Below are 8176 nucleotides of genomic sequence, written 5' to 3' on the forward strand. Positions count from 1 at the left end.
CGCGCCCGCCGCGGCAAGGGGCAGCGGCTCCGGCCACGCCCCGGTCACGCCCCCGGCCCCATTGGCCCTGGCCCCGACGGCGATGCCACGCCCCGGGCCACGCCCCGGGCCCTCGGGACACGCCCCTGGCTTGGTTCTGTCGCCCTCGCTTGATTCTGTCCCTTGTGCCCCTCGCTTGGTTCTCTCCCTCCCCTCTTGGCTCTGTCCCCCTGGCCTGGCTCTGTCTCCCCTCTCGCCTTTAGCCGCAGGTTCTCCTCAAACCCGCCATAGCGAGAGTGGAATGAAGGGTCTCAGAGCTGGGGATCCACCCCGCCGTGGCTCCCGAGGGCTCAGGAGAGGCTGTGCTGGCAGAGGCTGTGCCCGTGCCAGGTGTTTGGGTCTCCTGCAGCCTTGATTTGTTTGGAAACAAGAAAAAAATGGCTTCAGCAGCCGAATGAGACATTCGGCATTCCAGAGATTTAGTACATCCCTGTGTTCCTCAGCAGGACACCAGTGCTGCTCCTGGCCAGCCTTGCAGCTCCTCGAGAGATTCTGAACAATTCGTTGTGTTTCTTTAGGTGTTTCTATTTCTTTCCTCATTATTCTTCCAAACGTGTCAAGTACCAAATTCCTGAGTTAAAAAAAAAAACAAAAACTGTATATATTTGGTGCTCCAGCTCCTTTCCCAGCTGCAGGTCTTGGATGTTGACGTTGTCCCAAATTCTGGGCTGTCCCAAATTCCTTGGAAGCTGCTTGCAGAGCAGTGGCCATTAAGACAGGAAGTGACTAATTAAATTAAAATGTTGGTGTTATTTTTATGACAGTCTCAGCACTGACATGTGAAATTTAATCATTCCAGTAAAAAAAGTCTGAATTACAGCCCAGAAAATCCACACACTATAAATAACAGTTCCCGTGGCTGGATCCTGGGGGGATGGAGGCAGGTCCATCCAACCTGGCCTTGGATAGGATTTGGAGCAACCTGGGATAGTGGAAGGTGTTCCTGCCATGGCAGGGCTGGAATGAGATGGGCTTTAAGGACCCTTCCAACCCAAACCATTCCAGGATTCAATGGATCAGCACACGGTTGGCCAGCACAGCACAGGAACACTTGCACCTTCTGGATTGGCATCTCCCCTTTTTCTGGTGATGGCAACACCACAGAGCACCTCAAGTGACAGCAGATACCAACGTTGAGGCACTTTTGGCAAACCATCCCTGATTTTCCAATGTGCAGCCCCATCCAGAATGCTGCAGTGATGTGCTTTGACTCAGGGTTTTATGGAAAACTTCAATATTCCAACAGACTTACAGATTTTCAAAATGAGAAATGGATATAGACAGAGGGAGAATTTTTAGGTTACATAGGATGGAGTAGTTCTTTGAAAATATTGGGAATATAGGATACACTGCAGTAGTGCCTGGAAGTTTAATTATCCAAATACCAAGGATAAAAGAATGGATCTCACTGATTGCATTACAGCAGCCCACGGACTGCTGACTGGAATCAGGGAGGAAGAATAACATGGATAAAAAGTCAGACTGTGCATCAAAGACAGTGTAAAGCCTCAGCCTCCGTGCCCGTGCTGGCTCTGTGAGAGCTCCATGTGCCAGAGGGATCTGCTGTGGGATTAGTGTCCAAATGAGGCCATGCCAGAACACGAGGCACCTCACAGAGCCATGGGCTGGGCCACGAGGAGGAAGAGAGCAGCACTTAGGAGATGCTGCCTTGCCTTAATTAATTGTGTGTGAGGTTTTTAAGGTTTAATTTGGGGTGTTAAAAACATCCTCCCGGGTCAGACCACAACACCTCCAGCACAGGGACCCACCTCAGATGCTGTTTGGGTTAAGTGTATGAGCAGGGAACGTGTCACAGAGTCAAGGAATCTCCTGTGCTGGAAGGGACCCACCAGCCTGCGGCTGCAGAGAACTGGCAGTGACAGTGCTGTGATCTCATTCCTGAGGTGCAGCTGAGGGCTCTGAGCTCTGATCTCATTCCCCAGTTGCAGCTGAGGGCTCTGAGCTCAGCGTTGATCCAAAATGGGGTTTCTGGTGCTTTGGTGAGAGGTGGTGAATTGCAGGTTGATGAGTCAATGAGATACAAACAATCCTCCTCCCAGGAAACAACCCCAGGTGTAATTATTATTCTGTTGGTAATGCCTCTTGCTTTCCAGGGACATCTTTCCTGGAGTCGCTCTTGGAGCTGCAGAACGGGACCGTTCTGGTAGGTTTATACCAGAGGGGAGAATCCAAAAAAAACATTTCCTGTCTTCACCCCTCCCTTTCTGATGTTTCACCTGAGTCTCACCTGGGGCATCGCAGCATTTTCCAAGGAGCTGGCACTGACTCTGAGTGTTGGGGCTCCTGAGCTTCCCACAGCCCAGGCCCAGCAGCAGCAGACAGGGTGAGGCAGCAGCTGAAGAAACCCCCAGGAAAGCCTGGGACACCCTCATGGCATTTTTTTTGGTTTTGAGGTCCCCACCCAATCCGTAAACTCCAAGTGACCCCTCCCAACAGCACCACTGGTTTGTTTAATCAGTGATTAAACTGGAATTTTATTTCCATTTCCAAACATACTCTGTCAGTTTGTACATTCCCTTTTTGCTTTGTGATAAAAGCAAGGTAACAGAAAAACACCATGGTGAAACTTGTGTGGCATGGCTTTGCTAAGGCAGGGCTGCACACCTGTGGTTCTGATGGGACAGCCTGAGCTCTTCCCTGAGCTCTCTCCTTTCTGCCTGCAGGTAACTTTAGCCAGGAGCTGCTCACTGAGACTCTTTTATTCCTGGACAGTCAGGGCTGCTGCTTCTTCTTGGGTTACAGAATCCTTTCTTCCCCAGCCTTGGGGACTGGGAGAGACATTGGATCCACCTGCTGAACACGATTGATTCCTTCCCTCTCCATGTCAGGTTATTGCAGAGGCCACAAAGGAACAGGATGGATGGATTCCCTGCAGGATGTGTGTTCCCTGTGTGACAGAGGCAGAACTGCTCTGCCCTTTCCTGGCAGCTCCTGGCTGTCCTTGGCATCCTGGCTGGAGGAGCAGGAAAATCTGAGTTCCTGGTCCTCAGCAAAGGAGCATCTCACAGCCACTCATCCAGTGTTTTTGGATCTTCCTAATTAGCCCTCAGACATGACTCTGGCAGCGTTGGGAATTCAGGAAGCACCATTCCCATTTTACAGGGTGAAGTGAGGAACAGGAATCCAAAATTGCTGTTGAGTAACCTGAGCTGGGATTAATGCCTGAGGTCCTGCCCTGCCCACGGGGCACTACGCGCTCCTTTTTAGTCCAGACCGTCATGCTTGGATTTAAATGCCCTTGGGAAGAGGAATGGGAGATAGAGAAAGAAGGGAGAGCAGAAAGTCCTGCGGCTTTGCCGAGATCACTGGTAACAACAAATCACAAACAACTCATGAGCTTTTCCTTACTGGTGGCGTGGGGGGAACTGCTGTGCCCAGATGGACTCATTAAGGCCATTGTCTTTATCCATCTCTTTTCTGGCACTTATTGAACGTTGTGAGGCCCTTTGGACTTTTTTGCCTTTTGACTTAACTGCCTTTGAGGCACAAGTGCAGCCCTGAGGGACCGTCCCAGCACAGCTCCTGGCCAAGCAGGATTTCCCTGGTGTCTCCAGGGCCTTTTGCTGAGCCGAAGCCTTCAGAGGAGTTAAACTTTAACTCCTGGCCAGCTCCATCTGTCCAAGGTCCAGGAGGAGCCATGCTGGGTCAGCCTGGCACCTGCACTTCCTGCTCCTGCCCTTTGCTGGTGATTCACTCGCTCCTCCTCCCTGCCAGGAAGTCTTTGACCTGGACAGAGCAGTGAGAAGCTGGAACAGGGACACCTGAGCTCTCCTGAATTTACCACTGGAGATCGGATCCTGCTGGCTGGATGCCCTGGAGGGTTTCCTGCCTGGAATACAGTGTAGCAAGAAGGGAAAATCCTGGGTACCAAAAGACCCACCTGAGCTACAGAAAAATCCCCTCACCCTGTGTAGCAGCACCAAGCTGGTGCTCCACGGCAGCTCCACCAGCTCCTGGCAGGCAGCTGTGAATCCATATGAGCCTCTTGTTGTCCTCCTGTCCCCTGCATAGATTGTTTCATTTGATCATGTTAAATAAAAAGGTAAAACCTTTTCCCTGCGGCCATTTGAAGAGTGTGGCCCAGCAGCAGGGCAGGAGGCAGATGGGAAAAGCTGGTTTATTTGAAATTATAGCACGGTTTCTACACTCCAGCCCTGCCAAGGCTTTGGGTGTTGCCAGAGTCTGCCACGGGAGATGGATTGCTCAGGGCTGGCTGCCCTTGGAGCTGGAGCTCCATGGGTTTGCCTGGTGTGTTGGGATCAGACCCCTGAGCTGCCCAAGCCACTTCTCCCACACTGGGACTCAGTTTTGCCTGAAAAAGCCAATCAGTTACTTCAGCAGTGATGGAAGTTGGTGAAAATACAATGGCACAATCTCTGCTGAGCTCAGGCCCAGAAGCAGAGCCAAGAGTCTCCCTGGCTTTGGATAAAACTTTGCTGTGGTTACTGGCGTCACGGGATCATGTGATGGCAGCTGATCTCTCCAACCTCCAATGTTCTCACTCCAGGCCTCTTCTGCTGCACAAAAACACTCTGAGTGTTCAAAACATCGTCTCCCTGCTCGGGTAATCGTTTACTGATAGCAGAATTATCAGCCAAGTGTTGTTGAAGAAACTGCCACTGGTGCTGTTGCTGATCCTGCCAGGCTTTTCCCCATCCCTCTTCCCAGCCTGCCAGCCCAGCCACAAACCTTCAGCACTTTCAGCACTGTGTCTTTCCAAACAGACACAGTTTCTCCCTCCAGCCCAAGGACACACTTTGGCCTGCTGAGCACAACATGCCACACCTGTTGATTCTTCAACTTTGGGTTCTCAGTCCAGGGAATTAAGGGACAGTTAAGTCTAAGCAGGAGTCTGTGCCTCTTTGAACCATGCTGATGGAGAAATGCATGCCTCAAAATGACTTTAAAGGAACTCTAGGGAGAGAGAAGAGCAGGAACCTGTCAGCTGGGAGCTGCTGCCCTCTCCAAGATCTCTCCCCTGTGAGAAGCACAGTCCTGGATTTTCTGGCACCTTCTTCCTGCAGGATAATGCAGGGTAAGGACAGGCAGAGTCAGCTCTGCCACAGGGTTGGTCCTCTGGAGAGATGAAAGGGAAGTGGTTTGGTGGCCAAATGAAAGTCATGGCTTTAAGGAAGAATTAAAGCCAGATGTTTCCAGCAGCTGCTGAGCCCAGCCTTTTGTGTCGGAGGCACCGAGGAGGCCTTGGCAGCATCTGCACAGCTCCGTGGTGGGAACACCCTGTAATCCTGAAGGCTCCACCACACTGCTGCAGGGCTCCCTGGCTGTCTGGGAGGAGGCAACAAGAGCTGAGGCAGAGATAGTGAAGCCAGCGCAATATTTATTCCTTGTCTAAAAATATTTATTCCTCGCTGATAGTTGGGATGGCAGCAGAGGTGTGGTAACCAAATTTAGCACCTTTGGACAAAACACCGGGGCCAAGAGGTGGTTGAGCCACGTTGGCATCAGCTCTGCAGGCACGGGGCAAGATGTGGGGAACAGGGACAGAACACCACCCCTGAGCCAGGGACTGGCCTTGGACCCCTCAGACAGGTTGATGCCCAGGTAACCAACAGATAAATCTGCTGCGCAGAGACCTCATCAGAGTCAGGGACAATAAACAATCCCTGCCTTTCTTGTGTTTGTATTCGGCCGGGACTGAAGCAAGCACCCATTCCAGAGAGGATGTAACATGGGTGAAAGACCAGGAAAAGGGAAGCTGTCTCCTTGTTTCAGCACAATTGTGGGGGGAGCAGCACTTTGCGCTGCAAGGGAGAGCCCAAACCTCGGGGCTGCCAGTGGGAGGTCCCAGCTCACACCCAGGAGCCATAAATCTTTCCCAGCACTCCTACTGCTCCTTCACTCTGTCTCGTGGTTGTAACATTCACTCCTGGCTTCCTAAGGCCAAATTCCTGGTGCCCTCGGCGCTACCCTGAGGTGGAGTTTCCTCTTGCGAAATCAGCGGGTGTCCTGTTGGCTCTGAGGGCTGGGAAAGGCTCGGCTCACTGTTCAGGTCTCTGTGTCATGGTCCTCACCTTCCTCCTGCCCCGTCCTGAGTGCTGGGATGCCCCTGCTCTAGAGGAGCAGGGGAGATGCCCTTGGATCCAGTTGGATCCCTTCTGCTGGGGAATGAGGAATAAATCCATAAGGTGCACCCGAAGCAAGGAAAAGTCAATAGAGCAGAGGGAGGTTGGTGACAGGAAATCCCAGTTTTTACTGGCATCGGCTCACATCAGATAATCTGACTATAACAAGGAAGAACTCGCTCCATGTTCTGATTCCATGGAGCTGGGTGAGGGACTGCTGTAGGAAAGGAACTTCTTGCCTTGCCCTTTTTTTGTTCTCAGACTGGGATGTCTCATTTGTGTGTCCACCAGCTCACTCTGCTCTGCCCTGGGCAGGAGGAACAATTGTTTCTGCCATGATTCCAGTCCCGGCTGTTGGGAGAAGCCTTTGGGAGCTCCTGGGCTGTCCTGCATGGGGTTCAAGGGGGCCTGCCCGTGCCTCAGTCACAGCTGGTGACTAACAGGAAAGAACCTTCCCAGGTGTAAACAGAAAACTGGTTGTTTCACCTCCCAACAGGTGGCAACGGGACCTGGTCGTGTTCTGGCTCGAGTGGTGTCACTCCTGCATTTCCCCCTTGGATGACACGGAATTGTTGTCACTCAGCAGGAATTCTTTTCTCACCCTTTGGCCTTTTTTTCCACCCCAGCCAGTGAGGCTGGGAGTGTTCCCGAGCTGGAAGTGTCCTGGTGACACTGAGCCCTTTGCCAGCCGGGCATTACCATGGAATGGGCAGAACCAACTGCTGGGAAATGATCTATTCTGAGCATTAGTGGTAATTTACATCCCAGCACAGCCTGGATTCAGGAGTCCTCAGCTTCTGTGGGATCTCAGCTGCCCAGCACGTCTGGAAATGGGGCTAAGAACTGTCCTATTGCTTTGGGAGCTCCACTTGGGCACAGTCAAAATTAAGGAGCAGCTTTGGAGCTCAGGAGGTTTGTGAGCCAGGGTGATGCTTACCCTTCCCGGGGGTGTGAGGATTAAGGAGTTAATGGTTGCAAAGTGCTTTGGAGATGACAAGTGCTCAGTCTGATGGCTTCTTACCAGGGAAGGGGATGAGAAAGAAGAAGTTCTCACTCCCACAATGGACGTATGAGGTCTCACTACATCATAGAATTACAGAATATCCTGAACTGGAAAGGACCCAGAGGGATCATCAGTCTGGCTCCTGCCCTGCACAGACACCCCAGCAATCCCACCCTGTGCCTCAGAGTGTTGTTCAAATGCTCCTGGAGCTCTGGCTGCCTTGGGGCCGTGCCCATTCCTGGGGAGCCTGTTCAGTGCCTGACACCCCTCGAGGGAAGAACCTTTCCCTGATTTCCAACCGAACCCTCCCCTGACACAGCTCCAGTTGTTCCCTTGGCTCCCATCCCTGGTCCCAGAGAGCCTGATGTGACAAACGCAGATCTGACAGGGGTTTGCTCCTGTGCCGTCCCTGCGGACTGAGGTCGGGCAGCTCCTGGCAGCGAGAGGATTCCAGAACGGGTTCTGCAGTGTGTGAACAGTCCCTTCCCATTTATCCTGCTCCAGCTTATTTATTTGACTTCTACGCCTTCTGTTTCTTTTTCTTTCACTCCTCCATGTCTTGGAGCTGCTACCCACGGAACACCCAAGGATCTGCCAGCTGGGCTGTGTTTGCTGGGCAGCTTGTGCTCCGTGTCTAATCTCCTCAATGGACCCTGATTATTCCCTGGCTCCGACTTATCCACACGGATCTGCCCAGCTCTAATTGCAGGTGATGGCGTTGGTGGGGTCCCTCACAGGGCACTGATTCATGGCAGAGGACTTGAGGGCTGGAGTCTCCATCCTCCACCCACACCGGAGTGTTTTAATTCTCCAATCAAAACCAACAAGTTGCCTCTCAATGCGCCATGAGAAATTTTGTGGATCTTTCTCTAAAGCAAAGTGGTTTCAAGGTGTGTTTTCCCGGCAGGAATCCCCTCAGAGCATCATTCCTGCTGCCACCCTGGTGGGTCTGGGGGTGGACACCCAGGTTGGGGTGTACGACAGGATTTTGTGCTTGGGACTTTCAGCGGGGCAGTTTGGGCCTTGCTCA

Source organism: Chamaea fasciata, unplaced genomic scaffold (assembly GCF_029207755.1).
Source record: "Chamaea fasciata isolate MVZ Bird 193981 ecotype frontalis unplaced genomic scaffold, bChaFas1.0.hap1 SCAF_41, whole genome shotgun sequence".
NCBI classification, from domain to species: domain Eukaryota; kingdom Metazoa; phylum Chordata; class Aves; order Passeriformes; family Sylviidae; genus Chamaea; species Chamaea fasciata.